We start from the raw sequence: 14628 nt of genomic DNA on the forward strand, positions 1-14628 counted from the left end.
CTCCCCAGAACCCACGTAAGCCAAATGCACAAGGTGGCACGTGCACCTGGAGTTCTTTTCCAGTGTCTGGAGGCCCTGGCATGCCCATTCATTCTTTCTGTGTCTCTCTCTTCACAACCAATAAATAAAATATTAAAAATATATTTTATTTGCAAGGAGAAAAAATGGGCACACAAACTCCAGATACATGCGCCACTTTGTTTATCTGGCTTTAGGTGGGCACTGGGGAATCAAACTCCAGTCGTTACGCTTTAAAGACAAGTGACTTAACTGCTGTGCCATCTCTCCAGCCCTGGGTAAGACTTTTTATTTTATTTTTCTTTCCTTCTTTCTTTTTTTTCTTTTCTTTTCTTTTCTTTTCTTTTCTTTTCTTTTCTTTTCTTTTCTTTTCTTTTCTTTTCTTTTCTTTTTTCTTTTTGTTGTTGTTGTTGTTGTTTTTTCGAGGTAGGGTTTCACTTTAGCTCAGGCTGACCTGAAATTCACTCTGTAGTCTCAGGGTGGCCTTGAATTTACGGTGATCCTCCTATCTCTGCCTCCCGAGTGCTGGGATTAAAGGCGTGCGCCACCATGCCCGGCTCCTGGGTAAGACTTCTTAATGGGAAGTCAAGTTCAAATTTCCTAGCATGTCATCCACGGTGGTCTGAGGGACTACTGCCTTTGGGCCTGAGTTCCCTCATCTACCTGTGGACTTTGTAGAGTCACCTGTTGCTTCAGGTGCAGAGTGCTCAGAGGCCCTCCTACCTGCAGTCCTCCTTGTTCCCCTCACTGGGTTATAGCTCTGCCCTGCCCCAGAAGTCTTGTGGGAGAGTGACCAGGGCACCAGGAAGGCAGGGAGCTTCCCCTATGCATAGCAGGCTGGCCACAGGCCCGGCTGGAGCCAACACCAAGGGGGCTTCTGCAGCTCTGGTAGGCGGCTCTCTCTCTGTTCCTGGCCTTCATTTGCTCATCTGTAAAATGGAGGCATTACGTTACTAGTACATTAGCTGCCCGCCTCAGGGCATAGATGTTATACCCTCTGGCACTGCGTGTCTACACAAAGCCTCCTGGAGGGCTGACCACAGGCCAGGTCCTATCACACTTGTCCTCGGCAGTCTCTGGCCTCGGGCAGTCCAACAGGCTCACTGGATACCTCAGCCCAGGTTGGGGACAGAGGTGGGCAAGCATTGCAGCAGCTCCGGACCCCAAATCATGTTCCACGCTACACGTGTTGGTTCAGCCTCTGAGTCTCATTTGCAACTTAATGGTTTTTTTTTTTTTTTTAAGAATTATAACAAACGTAGCCCTATTACTGACTGACGGGCACCTCCTGGCTGTCCTTTGATATTTGAAGACTGAACAATGAGGTTAGATTTGAAACCATCTTAATTAGAAGGCAAGAATGTCTGTGTGGTGGGCTGTTCTAAAAATAGAGCGGAGCCCACATCTGGAGGGGAAGGGTGGGGCACAGAGCCTGGGGACTGTGTGGTGACAGTTAGGCCCCTTTCTGTCTGAGGCCCTGCAGTCTGCAATCCTGGGAGAGGGGCGGAGGTCAGTCCCCTCACCAGGGAGGCCGAAATGGACAGCGGCCCCAATCCTGGGCCACCTGTGACAGTGTGGCCGGGAAGTAAGGATGTGGAGAGAAAGACATCAAGATTAACATATGAAAGAAACCAGTTGGCAGAAAGATTGGAAACCACCTTCCATCAGAGCCACATGTAAGTGCTTGAACATGCAGGAGAAAAACCCATCACATACAAACTCTGAAGAAGGTGGGCACTAGGTAAATAACCTGTATAGAGTCAGAACGCACACAGCGTGAGTCTTTTTAAAAATAACAAAAACTGTTTGTTTACTTGAGAGACAGAGAGGGAGAATGGGCAAGCCAGGGCCACTGCAAATGAATTCAGGGCACACGCACCACTTTGTGCATCTGGCTTCATGTGAGTACTAGGGAATTGAACCTGGGTCATCAGGCTTTGCAAGCAAGTGCCTCAACCACTGAGCCATCTCTTCAGCCTGGCTTGGAGTGTGTCTTTTCCCACCTCACTGGTCCACGTCCACCCTCAGGAGCATGCTTTTTATTTTCTAATAAACCACCCTACTTCTATCACTACTTATGTATTCCAGGTCCAATTTATTGTTCTGGGACACAGGACCATGGAAAGCTCAGCAGGTCCCCTCTGGGCTCACATCTGTGTCTACAACATCCCTATGGGGTTGAGGCAGGATAGAAATGGAGATTTAAGGGGCCATGGGAAGGGAAAGGAGACCCTAACACAGAATCTGCTTGAAGTCTCTTTCAAGAATTCTAGCATGTTTACTACGAAGGTTGCCTGACACAGAGAGAGACAATGCTCCTTTGATATAGAGATATTTGAATTAAGAATGTTAAAATAGCAACAAACCAGCCAGGTGTGGTGGCGCACGCCATTAATCCCAGCACTTGGGAGGCAGAGGTCGGAGGATCGCCGTGAGTTCGAGGCCAGCCTGAGACTCCGTAGTGAATTCCAGGTCAGCCTGGGCTAGAGCGAGGCCCTACCTTGAAAACCAAACAAACAAACAAAAAACCTCAAAACCTTCCTCACATGAACTGAATTCTCAGGGGAAAGTTTCACTGAATAAAGATTCTACAAGTCTGACTGATGGTAACTGCGGGGACTGGGGAGAGCTAGAATGGAGCTGGCCTATGGCTCGATTATCTTGGGCTATCATTAAATATCTCAGCAGCCATTCCTCTATGTTTCACCTAACATCTGTCCTGGTGACTATTAGGTAAGTTCTTCTGGGATGTACAGACAGACCCTCAGCTTCCAGCAAACCAAAGACATTTGAAATGTCAGATTGGGACTGGAGAGATGGCTTAGTGGTCAAGGTACTTGCCTGCGAAGCCCAAGGACTCAGGTTCCATTCCCCAGGACCCACGTGAGCCAAATGCACTAGGTGGTGCACACATCTGGAGTTTGTTTGCAGTGGCTGGAGGCCCTGGTGTGCCCATTCTCTCTCTCTCTCTTTCCCTCCTCCCCTCTCTATCTAACTCTTTCTCCCTCTCTCTCTCTAAAAAAAAAAGAAAGAAAGAAAGAAAAATAAAAGAAAGAAAGGAAGGAGGAAAAGAAAAGAGGAAAGAAATGAAATGAAGGGTCAGACTTCCCTGCTTTGCTGTAGTGGTTCACCACATAACCAAATGTCCCTAATGGTTCCCAGGCGCCAGTCCATCAGGTCACCCTCAGACTCTGGTCACCTCAGGTTATTTCAGCCGTTGTCTCCAGGAGAGCTGAGGAGTACGTGACTCAGTTTCTGCACTTCTACGGCAGTCAGACTGACCTCGTCTGCCTCCATGTCCCACAGCCTCACAAGCCAGGCCGTGACCGGCTTTTTCAATGTTTAAGTCTTTTCCAGTTAAAGTAGTTCAGGGGTTGAATATTCCAATTATCACAGTGTCTTGTATTGAGATGTTATTAAGACTATTGTCTGCATGTTGAATCCTGAATTTTCCCTTCATTTCTATTAAAGGGCTGACCAGAGGGCTATATTTTTTAAAAAAATTTTTTTCTTCATTTTTATTTATTTGAGAGTGACAGAGACAGAAAGAAGCAGATAGAGAGAGAGAGGGGGAGGGAATGGGCGCGCCAGGGCTTCCAGCCACTGCAAACGAACTCCAGATGCATGCGCCCCCTTGTGCATCTGGCTAACGTGGGTCCTGGAGAATTGAGCCTCGAACCGGGGTCCTTAGGCTTCACAGGCAAGCGCTTAACCGCTAAGCCATCTCTCCAGCCCCAGAGGGCTATATTTTGTCTTTTCTTTTTTTTCCAAGGTGGGGTGTTGCTCTGGCCCAGGCTGACCTGGCCTTCACTATGGAGTCTCAGGGTGGCCTCGAACTCACGGCGATCCTCCTACCTCTGCCTCCCGAGTGCTGGGATTAAAGACGTGCACCACCACCTGGCTTTATCATTTTGTCTAGCTGGCTTTTCTCCTCGCTATAAAATTCTTCCCGTGGGTTCCATGTTTTCTTGGGTCCCAGGAAGGCCTCTATAGCACATGTCAGCTGCGTGCAGCACCCTACCACGCCTGTAAGAAACTGCAAGCCAACACCTCCACCTCACCCTCCTTGTTTCCCATCTTCCTTGCCAAACCAGAGGAAGAATGTGGAGGCTAGTAACCACGTGCCCTTGTCCTCTGGTAATTCCTTGCCTCTGAGGGCAAGTACTTTCTGGGAAGACAGCTGAGCCTCAGTCCCATGTCTTGTCACCCACAACAAAGCTGCCGCTGACCCATGCCCATGTGCTAATTCCAGGGACTGCAACACATCCTCTAATCCATCGACTGTTCTGTTGTTATTTATTGATTTATTAGAGACAACGAAAGAGAGAGAGAGAGAGGGGATTGGCATCCCAGGGCTTGTAGCCACTGCCAGATGCATACACCACCATCTACATCTGGCTGATGTGGGTTCTGGGAAATCAAACCTGGGTCCATAAGGCTTTGCAGCCTTAGCCTTGACTGCTAAGCCATCTCTCCAGCCCCCTCCAACTGTTTTGAGGGCATCCCTGGACTCACGAGGCAGACCCCATTCATCAAGAAGGCATGCCACGTCATACCAGGTCAAGGAAGATGGCCACCCTGGGATTTTCCCTAAAGATGCTCCACTTGGTCAAGGTTGCCGTTCCTCTCGCCCTCCTCTGGGATCAATGTCACCACCACCGGAGCTAGGAGGTGCACCATCCTGTACCGCACGGGGAAGGGTGGCCACGTCGGGATGTCCCCTGCAGGGGCCGCATGCTCACATGGGCCTGCCTTGGTCCTGTGTCTCTGCGCCCGTGGCAGGAGCCATGCAATCACGCCTCTCCAACTTAGCCCTGGTGCTGCCAGCCGATGATTGAGTCACCATTTGTGCTATGTTAACGTTTCCTGGAAGAGACACAAACATCTTTTCACACTTGACGGGGCACCAACAGACCTAAGCAATGATCACATCCATGGGCTGGAGAGATGGTTCAGTGGTTAAGGCGCTTGCCTGCAAAACCTGAGGATCTGAGTTTGACTTCCCAGTACCCATGTAAAGCTAGATGCACAAAGTGGCACATGCATCTGGAGTTCATTTGCAATGGCAGGAGGCCCTGACATGCACATTCTCTCCCTCCCTCTCTCTCTCTGTCTCTTTCTCTCTTTCATTCTCTCTCAAATAAACAAATACAATTTTAAAAGGGCTGGGTGTGGTGGTGCATGCCTTTAATCTCAGCACACTCAGGAGGCAGAGGTAGGAGGGGTGGAGTGAGTACAAGGCACCCTGAGACTGCATAGGGAATTCCAAGTCAGTCGGAGTTGGAGAGAGACCCTACCTCAAAAAAAGAAAAAATAAAATAAATAAATAGATAAAAGAAAGAAAGAAAGAAAGAAAAAGGAAGGAAGGAAGGAAGAAAGAAAGAAATCTTATCCAAATCCAGCATAGTGAACTAATGAGTTCATTGGGGTTGCTTACAGGCTCATGGATGGCTCAAAGGCAGGCGCATCACCAAAGCACACCCAGCACCCCAGCATGGGTGATGACTCATCAAGGCTGCATCCCAGGAGCTCACTGTAACCATGACTCATGGAGGCTGCATCCCAGGAGCTCACTGTAACCATGACTCATGGAGGCTGCATCCCAGGAGCTCACTGTAACCATGACTCATCAAGGCTGCATCTCTGGAGCTCACTGTAACCATGACTCATCAAGGCTGCATCTCTGGAGCTCACTGTAACCATGACTCATCAAGGCTGCATCTCTGGAGCTCACTGTACCCACTCGCAGGTAGCTTACCAGACGGGAGAGGTTCTCATTCTTCATATAACCCTGGGGAGGAGCCTTGAGAGTCTTGGAAGTTTCAAGAACTTCCTATGGCTTGTGAGTGGTTTACTTCCCAATCCTTGTAAATTTCACTTACTTCCTGAATCTTTTTGTTTTATTTTATTTATTTATTTATTTATTTATTTTTATAAATTTTTATTTATTTATTTGACATATGTGTGTGTGTGTGTGTGTGTGTGTGTGTGTGTGTGTGTGTATAAAGCAGGAAGAAAGAGAAAGAGAATGAGAGAATAGGCATGCCAGGGCTTCCAGCCAATACAAAGGAACTCTAGACAGATGTGTTCCCTTGACCATCTGGCTTACGTGGGTCCTGGGGAATGAACCTGGGTCCTTTGGCTTTGCAGGGAAGAATCTTAACTGCTAAGCCATCTGTCCAGCCTTTTTTTAAAAAATTATTTTATTATTTATTTATGTGTGTGTGAGAGGCAGATAGCGAATGGGTGTGCCAGGGCCCTCAGCTGCTACAAATGAACTCTAGACACATGCTCCACCTGGTGCATCGGGCTTACATAGGGTCCTAGGGAATCGAATCTGAGTCCTTTGGCTTTGCAGGAGGCGCCTTAACTGCTAAGCCATCTCTCCAGCCCTTTATTTTGTTTTTTCGAGGTGGGGTTTCCCTCTAGCCCAGGCTGACCTGGAATTCACTATGTTGTCTCAGAGTGGCCTTGAACTCATGACAATCCTCTACATCTGCCTCCCAAGTGCTGGGGTTAAAGGCGTGTGCCACCACACCTGACTTGGAAGTCTTTTTTTTTTTTTTTTTAACTCTTCAATTTACTGTTGCAGTCCGGTTCAGCATTGCTGGTAGAAATCACCCAACCAAGAGTAGCTTCTGGGAAAAAGAGATTTATTTTGGCTTACAGGCTCGAGGGGAAGCTCCATGATGGCAGGGGAAAACGATGGCATCAGCAGAGGGTGGACATCACCCCCTGGCCAACAGAAGGTGGACCACAGCAACAGGAGGGTGTGCCAAACACTGGCATGGGGAAACTGGCTATAAAGCCCATAAGCCCGCCCCCAACAATACACTCCCTCCAAGGAGGCGTTAATTCCCAAATCTCCATCAGCTGGGAACCTAGCATTCAGAACACCTAAGTTTATGGGGGACACCTGAATCAAACCACCACATTTATCATATATATTTTATTTATTTATTTACTTGAGAGAGAAAGAGGAAGAGGCAGAAAGAGAGAGAGAAAGAGCAAGCGAGTGAGAATGGATGCACCAGCGCCTCTAGCCACTGCAAATGAACTGCAGACAAATGTGCCACCTTGTGCATCTGGCTTTATGTGGGTACTGGAGAATCAAACCCAGGTCCTTTGGCTTTGCAGGCAAGTGCCTTAACCACTAAGCCAGCTCTCCAACCCATATATAGTTGTTTGTTTTTTCAAGGTAGGGTCTCACTCTAGTACAGGTTGACTTGGAAGTCACTATGTAGTCTCAGGGTGGTCTTGAACTCATGGCAGTCCTCCTACCTCTCTGCCTCCTGAATGCTGGGATTAAAGACATGCACCACCATGCCTGGCACTTTATATTTTTCCTTTGTGTGTGTGAACAGGTGTAGTAAAGATTTCAAAAGCCCTTCCTTTCATCTCCATCCCTCACTCCCTTGGCCTTGCTCTAACTCCAAGAGAAAGCTATCTTCTGTGATGGAAATTGAGTTTTCTCAGAATTGTTTTTACCCTCAAACTCACAGTGATCCTCCTATCTCTGCCTCCCAAGAACTGGGATTAAAGGTGTGCACCACCACGCTCTGCTATCCTCCCTTTTTTACTTTTATTTATTTGAGAGAGAGAAAGAGAGAGAGAGAGAGAGAGAGATAGAAAGAGAGAGGCAGAGAGACAGCGAGAGAATGGATGGGAGCGGCAGGGTCTCCAGCCACTGCAAATGGACTCAAGATGCATGCAATACTATGTGTATCTGGCTTATGTGGGTCCTGGAGATCAAACCTGGGTCCTTTGGCTTTGCAGGCAAGCTCCTTAACTGCTGAACTATCTCTCTGGCCCCTACCCCCCCCTTTAAAAATATTTTATTGATTGATTTATTTATTTGAGAGAGAGAGAGGGAGGGAAGGAGAAGGAATGGGAGCAGATGCACCAGGGCCTCTAGTCACTGCAAACAAACATTAGATGCATGTGCCACCTTGTGCATTTGGATTATGTGGGTCCTGGGGAATTGAACCATGGGTCCTTTGGCTTTGCAGGCAAGCACCTTAATGGCTGAGCCATCTCTCCAACCCAAATGATGAGTTTTTGTTAGACATTCTCGCATATATCATGAACTTTGATCTTATCACCTCCCTCACACCCTCTCCCCGCTCTTTCCACTGTGCGTCATGGGTTCAGTCCTGGGAATGAGCATCCCTTTGGTTGACTGCCAAGTCGATCAATCTGCTTCTCCCCAAACAGCCTGTGGCAGGAAGCCCAAAACAGCAGAAAGGCTCCCTCTCCCCCAGGCTCTGGGCGGCCAGAGGTGGGTGGTGTTGACATTCCAGCACTGGCCACAGCAGGAAGTGGGCATTCCTGACAGTCGCTGAGGACCTTGGCAGCAGGGGCAGAGGCTCTACTCCACCCAGCAGCCACGGAGGGTCAGAGACAATGAGAGAGGTGCAGTCCCGAGGAGAATGGGCAGGTCCAAGCCAGCGCACTGGCAAAAAGGGTTTGCTTCCAAGCTGTGGTTAGAAAGAGCTACTCTGGGGCTGGAAAGATGGCTTAGCGGTTAAGCGCTTGCCTGTGAAGCCTAAGGACCCCGGTTCGAGGCTCGGTTCCCCAGGTTCCACGTTAGCCAGATGCACAAGGGGGTGCACGCGTCTGGAGTTCGTTTGCAGGGGCTGGAAGCCCTGGCGCGCCCATTCTCTCTCTCTCCCTCTATCTGTCTTTCTCTCTGTGTCTGTCGCTCTCAAATAAATAAATTTTAAAAAATTAAATTAAAAAAAAAAAGAAAAAAAAAAAGAAAGAGCTACTCTAGATCTGGAGGTATGGTCCAGCCGTTAAAGGCACTTGCTTGCAAAGCTTGATGGCCCGAGTTTGATTTCCCAGTACCCTTATAAAAGCCAGATGCATGAAGTGGTGCATGCATCTGGAGTTTGTTTGCAGTGGCAGGAGACCCATTTATTCATTCTCTCTCTCCCTCTTCTTGCAAATAAATAAATATTTTTAAAACGTAAAGCTGGGTGTGGAGGTGCACGCCTTTAATCCCAGCACTCGGGAGGCAGAGGTAGGAGGATCACTGTGAGTTCAAGGCCACCCTGAGACTATAGAGTGAATTCCAGGTCAGCCTGATCTAGAGTGACACCCTACCTCGAAAAAAAATACAAATACAAAACAAACATAACAAAACCTTTGTGTGGCTTCCTACTGCCCTTGAGACGGAGACCTTAGCTGACCCGGCTCTGTGGGACCCCTATTCTCCCTCACCTTGCATGTAACCCCTCTTTCTCCCAGAGCCCTGCCTCCTTTCAGTTTCTCTCTGCACCCCTCGAATTACTTCAGGGCCTTTGCAAGGCTGCTCCACCTCTTTTGGTCTGACTGATTCTGCCTACACTCCCACCTGAACCCCACTCCTTCCTGGAGAGTGTGGGGCCGGCAACCCGACCCAGACGGGCCAGGCCTGTAGCTGGCTCTGTGGCCCAGGCCCGACATGACACAGGCCGCCTGAGCTGCGGGTTGTCTTCTGACAGGGTGTAGCTTCAGAACATGGTGCTAAAAATACACCAGGTTAGAGACGCTTCCTTCTTCAGATGGTGGTGACCACTGGGGTGATGCAAAACTCACCCCAGTGCGGACAAGGCATGACAGTAGAGTGAGACATCTCTCTCACACCCTCCAAGGCTCAACGGCCATTGTATTGTGGAAGAGGCGGTGACAAGAATGTAATAGGCAAAGGAAAGGGAGGAGAGCTTCCAATACCATCTTGCAGAACAAAGTGGCCTTGATACTCACGGCCTTGCCTGATACGACCTGCACAAGACCTGCATAATAGGAGGGGAAAATGGCAAAATCAACATAGAAGAGAGGGCTGGAGAGATGGCTCAGTGATTAAAGGCACTTCCTTGCAAAATCTGATGACCTGGGTTCAATTCCCCAGTACCCATGTATAGCAGACAGCTTCAGGTTCGCTGAGATGAACTTTCAGACCAGGCACAGTTATGGAGGAAGGGATATTTATTGAAGCTTACAGACCCAGGGGAATTTCCACAATGGCAGAAGAAGCTGGCCTGCCTTCACAGGCCCAAGCAGAGAGAGCGAAGCACAAGCCAAAAGCCAAAAGCCACACTGCACACTTCAGGAACTCCAGCTAGGCACACTTTGCATATCTTTAGATTGAAATCTGAAACCCACCACCACACCTTAAGATCCACTCAGTGACACCGCCTCCAGCCAGGTGGCTGCAGATGCAAACTACAAACAAATAAAAAACTGAATATATTTGGGGTCATCTATTCAAACCACCACACCATGTAAAGCCAGACACACAAAGTGGCACACATGTCTGGAGTTTATTTTAGTAGCAAGAGGCCCTGGTGTGACCGTTCTCTCTCTCTCAAATTAATAAATAGCTGGATGTGGCGGCACATGCTTTTATTCCCAGCATTGAAAGGCTCAGGTAGGAGGATTGCCATGAGTTTAAGACCAGCCTGGGCTACAGTGAGACTCTACCTCAAAAAAACAAAAAAAAATTTTTTTTAGAGATAAACACAATAATAAAGCTTGTGCTCAGAACTCTTTTCCACAAATAACTCCAGAGGTGCCTGAACAGGCCCGGGAGGGTGTAGAATGGGAAAAGCCTGCTCAGGAGCAATCTGAAAGGGCCCAGGATGTAGTTCTACCTGATGCCCTGCTCTGCTCCCATTATGCCTCAGTTTCTCCACCTCAGACTATTTTAGATACTGAGCAGGAAGAGTCCGCAGTGGCACATGTGCTGCTCCTCTAAGGGCCTGCCCGACGTTTTCCAGACAGGCCGACCGACCACCCCGGCCAACTTTGGGCTCCAGACCCACAGGAATAGTTTTCTCAGCCCCCGATTAAGGTGTCTGCTTTATAGGTCCCCAATCTCAGCATAATGGGAACTTAGGGGTTCAGGACAAGTCCTTGGACTCCAAACCCTGAATTTGTGTGTTTTTTCTTAAACTTCAAAATTCTTCTTAAAAAATATTTTTATTTATTTATTTACTTATTTGAGAGAGAGAGAGAGACACACAGAGAGAGACAGAGACAGAGAGAGAGAGGCAGAGAGAGGGGGAGAGAAGAAGAGAAAAAGAGAATGGGTGCACCAGGGCCTCCAACCACACTGCAAAGGACTCCAGACATATGTGCCTCCTTGTGCATCTGGTTTACATGGGTCCTGGGGAATTGAAGCTGGGTCCTTGGCTTTGCAGGCAAGCACCTTAACTGCTAAGCTGCCTCCCCAACCCCCCCTTTTTTTTGTTTTTTTCAAGGTAGGATCTCACTCTCTCACTCTAGTCCAGGCTGCCTGGAATTTACAATGGCGTTTCAGGGTGGCCTCGAACTCACGGCGATCCTCCTACCTTTGCCTCCAAAGTGCTGGGATTAAAGGTGTGCACCACCAAACCTGGCTCCCTGTTTTTCTTTTTTTTGGGGGGGAGGGGTGGTTTCGAGGTAGTGTTTCACTCTAGCTCAAGCTGACCTGGAATTCATCTGTAGTCTCATGGTAGCCTGAAACTCACAGTGATCCTACCACCTCTGCCTCCTGAGTGCTGAGATTAAAAGTGTGCGCTGCCACACCCAAGTCTGTATCTGCTTTTAACTAAAGAATTGGGTAAACCAGGCTGAGAAGGATAATTTATAAACCATCACATTTTATTCGGAAATATCAGGGATATGAGGGACTAGGAAGGTTCAAGAAGGGAGGAAGGGAAAGTGGACGCACCCACGTGGTCTGGGGAGAGTTGAGAATAGAGTTCGAAAACCAAAAATGGGAGAATGGATACACCCATGTGGTCTAAAAGCCCATGTGAGAGAACAAATGGGGGCCCTGGAAATAAAATAGTGAAAAGGGATTTTTCTAAAAAGGTGCGTGCTTTCAAAGAAACTGAAAGGTCATAAAAATAGTAACAACAGGGCTGGAGAGATGGCTTAGCGGTTAAGCACTTGCCTGTGAAGCCTAAGGATCCCGGTTCGAGGCTCAATTCCCCAGGACCCACATTAGTCAGATGCACAAGGGGGCGCACGCGTCTGGAGTTCGTTTGCAGAGGCTGGAAGGCCTGGCGCGCCCATTCTCTCTCTCTCCCTCTATCTGTCTTTCTCTCTGTGTGTGTCGCTCTCAAAAAATAAAATAAAATAAAAATTAAAAAAAAATAGTAACAACAGCAAAATCCTTCCCCAGGTGGTCAGCCAAGAGGGCAGCCCAGGGGCGGAGACGCCTGCAGCCAAAGAGCAGGGAAACTCCCTTCTGCCCTTCTGTGAGCCCAGGCAGGAGATTTGAAGGCAGGGCTCCAGAAGAGGTTGACACACCTGTGTCAGGTGTGCAAGCCAATTGGCCTGGCCTCATGGTTTATTGTCTATAATTATGTCAATAAAAAAATAATTAATTAGTTTTAAAAGCACATTAGGGCTTGAGAGATGGCTGAGTGGTTAAGGTGCTTGCCTGAGAAACCTAAGCACCCACGTTCAACTTCCTAGAGCCCACGTAAGCCAGGTGCACGAGGTGGTGCAGGCGTCTGCAGTTGAAATGTAGTGGCTAGAGTCCTGGGTGTGCCAATTCTCTCTTTCAAAACAAGCAAACACAAACCACAAATGGGGCGTGGCTGCATATACCTTTAATCCCAGCACCAGGGAGGCAGAGGTAGAAGGATCACCATGAGTTCGAGGCCACCGTGAGACTACATAGTGAATTCCAGGTCAGCCTGGACTAGGGTGAGACCCTACCTCGAAAAACTAACCAACCAACCAAACAAACAAATTACATAGATGTATGAAACATATTATATTAAATATAATAAGTATATTAAAATATATACTTCAAAAACATGCTACTGAAAAGCTCCGCAACCAAGGTTTGATTTCCTAGTATCCATGTAACCCCAGATGCCCAAAGTGGCACGTGTCTGGAATTCGTTTGCAGTGGCTAGAGGCCCTGGTGTACCCAGATGCTCTGTCTCTTTCTCTCTGTGTCCCTCTCTCTCTCTCTCAGAAAAAAAAAAAAAAAGAAAAAGAAAAGAAAAGAAAAGAAAAAAGGAAGGAAGGAAGGAAGGAAGGAAGGGAGGGAGGGAGGGAGGGAGGGAGGAGGGAGGGAGGGAGGGAGGGAAGGAAGGAGGGAAGGAAGGAAGGCTGGAGAGATGGCTTAGCGGTTAAGCACCTGCCTGTGACGCCTAAGGAAGCTGGTTCGAGGCTTGATTCTCCAGGACCCACTTTAGCCAGGTGCACAAGGGGGCCAAGGGGTCGCACGCGTCTGGAGTTCGTTTGCAGTGACTGGAGGCCCTGGCGCGCCCATTTTTTCTCTCTCTCTATCTGCCTCTTTCTGTCACTTTCAAATAAATAAATAAAAATAAACAAAAAAAAATTTAAAAAATGACAACCAGGAACTGGGGAGATGGCTTAGCAGTTAAAGACACTGGTTTGGAAAGCCTTCTGCCCATGTTCGATTCCCCAGTACCCACGTCAAGCCAAATGAACCAAGCGGCGCATGCGTCTGGAGTTCACTTGCAGTGAAAAGAGGCCCTGGCACACCCACTTTCTTTATCTCTTAACTAAATAAATAAAGTATCAAATATCATTGCACAAAGGCTTCCCAGATCACCTCACGCTAGCATGGAGGTCCAATCTGGGTCCCCAGCCTTCATCTGACATTATTTTCCATCAGTGCATTTTATGTGTAGTCTGCACCAGTGCACCGTGGCGTCTTTTGCTGGCTGTTTCATCCATTGCAATTGGCACCGCTTCCCACACAATAGGTGCTCAACAAATGGTTGAGCAAATGCAGTTTTCTTCCATCAAAATATCGAGTTTCCAGCCGGGCGTGGTAGCGCACGCCTTTAATCCTAGTCCGAGGTAGGAGGATCGCTGATCGCTATGTGTTTGAGGGCACCCTGAGACTACATAGTGAATTCCAGGTCAGCCTGAGCTAGAGTGAGACCCCCACCTCAATCCCCCACCCTCGCAAAAAAATTAATTAAAAAAATCTTGCTCCTCTCCAGTCTTTCCACCTGCTGCTGCCTGCGCTGGGCCATCTGGAAGTCAGCAGTCGGGTCTAGTCCCCGAGGAAGACATCCAGAAGCCCACACGCCTTAGCTGAACCCTAGACTTTTGGAAGTAACTTGGGTACCCTCTCCGAGTCTCCCCTTTTCTGTGGTTCTCCAAAGCCAGCAAGGAAGAGACACCTGCACCTCAGAGCCCTGAGCCCCGCCCCTCTGCCCCCCGCCCCTCTGCCCCCCGCCCCTCTGCGCCCCGCCCCCCCCGCCAGTGGCCTGGCCACGCCCCCGCGATGACTTCGTGGGTCCTCGCTACTGGCCCTCGGCTAGACGCTGCGAGGCGCCCCCACTTCTGATTGGCCGCGTGTCCTCCCACGCCTCGCCCAGAGAAACAACAACCGACACGTGCTGACCCGTGGGGCTGCTTTATTGGCCGGCGTGGTCCGGACACGCCCACTCGCCCTCTGCCCGCCTCCCGATTCCCGCTTCTTCTTGCTATTGGCTGGCTGAGCCCGGGGGCCCCGCCCTCTACCGCTGTCGCTCAGCCATCTCGGGCGTGGATTGGCCGACAGAGCGAGGGGCGAGGCGGGGCTTGGAGGTGGGTTAAGTGGATGCGCGCCGCGGGTCCCCTCGGAGCCGGCAGTGCCCCGGGGCT

This window comes from Jaculus jaculus, chromosome 13 (assembly GCF_020740685.1).
Source record: "Jaculus jaculus isolate mJacJac1 chromosome 13, mJacJac1.mat.Y.cur, whole genome shotgun sequence".
NCBI lineage: Eukaryota > Metazoa > Chordata > Mammalia > Rodentia > Dipodidae > Jaculus > Jaculus jaculus.